General features: G+C 33.8%; 1 pseudogene; it reads left to right on the forward strand.

The window, feature by feature from the left end:
- The first annotated feature begins 727 nt into the window (after positions 1 to 727).
- On the forward strand, positions 728 to 845 carry LOC111737303 (annotated as a pseudogene).
- The last annotated feature ends 545 nt before the right edge of the window (positions 846 to 1390 follow it).

Here is a 1390-nt window from a genome sequence, read left to right on the forward strand (position 1 = left end):
AGAGAAAATACTTCAGATTTTTTTCCAAAATATTGTTGCTTTAAAAATGTTGAACCTGAACATTTGGACCTGAACATCAATATGGCATCAGAAGAAACACTTTTAGTTTCAGAATTACAACCAAATTGAGAGTGACACACCTAAATTTTCACCGTAAAACTCCTTTATCGGCATGAGATGTATGCTATCATTTTATTAAGGCTAATTAAAATGTATAAAGCAATTTCAGCAATAAAACAGATTTATGGAATTTGATGTCAGAGTAAATGGAAATGTTATCCACATCACTGGATACTTATAAGCGTCAAATGAGTTACCACACCCAAAACTGCTTTGCAGGTGTCTGTGCAGGATTCTTCCTACTGTAATGATAACAAAAATAGTACATAGTACATCAAGGAAGAGACATGCCTTATTCATTTTGATGCCTACTCTTGGCATATTCTAGGTACATAGTAAACTATTGTTTGTTTGTTTTTTTTTCAGTTGAAGTAGTGAAGATTAAAACTATTTTAATCTTCCTGTACATTTTTGTTCTTTTCTTTTACTCTAGACAATCTGAACTTCTCCAATACTCCACCCACTTAGTTTTCTTTTCTTCAGAAGTAAATTTGCCTTTTACAATTTGCCAAAACAGTAAGCATCTATCTGGATAATTTTTTAGTGAGTTGAAAAAATTATGGGCCTAAAATAACAAATGTTCTTAACTAAACGTACTTTTATTAAAATAAACATGACGCCACCCTGAACAAGCCTGATCCCGTCTGATCTCGGAAGCTAAGCAGAGTCGGGCCTGATTAGTACTTGGATGGGAGACCACCTAGGAAGACCAGGTGCTGTAGGCTTAAAAAAATAAAAAAAAAAAAGAGATTGTAAGCTGACAAGGTTCTTGCAATCTGGGAGGTCAACCAAGGGTTACCTCACCTAAATAAATAAAATAAAATAAAATAAATAAAAATAAATAAACATTGACCTTAAATATTAGCTCAAATACTCACAAAGAACATTATAAAGAAAGAGTAACTCTTTTCTCAAAGATTTATGAGAAAGTTTCTGTTCATAGTACTTGTGAATGGCCCAGGTTGGTAGTCACTGATCAGGTTAAACAAGACTATCTTCCTTTGGACCTCATCTTCCTGGTGTTAGCTCAGATTTCCCTGAACTCTATAGTTAAGTAGTTGCTGTCACCATATTTTGGTGAGACAAATCCAAAATTCTGAAGTCTCCAAGATATTCAGATTATTATCAGACTACATAGCATCTAATGAAGAAAAGTCTGGCAGTAAGGATCTGATAAAAGCTACTACAGATTATTAAGGGTTTTCAAAAGGAGCCTGAGTCTGCTCTCCATGTCTTGAACATCAGAGAGGTGACAATTTTGCTTTTAATA

The sequence above is a fragment of the Pteropus vampyrus genome, unplaced genomic scaffold (genome assembly GCF_000151845.1).
Source record: "Pteropus vampyrus isolate Shadow unplaced genomic scaffold, Pvam_2.0 Scaffold25, whole genome shotgun sequence".
Lineage (NCBI taxonomy): Eukaryota > Metazoa > Chordata > Mammalia > Chiroptera > Pteropodidae > Pteropus > Pteropus vampyrus.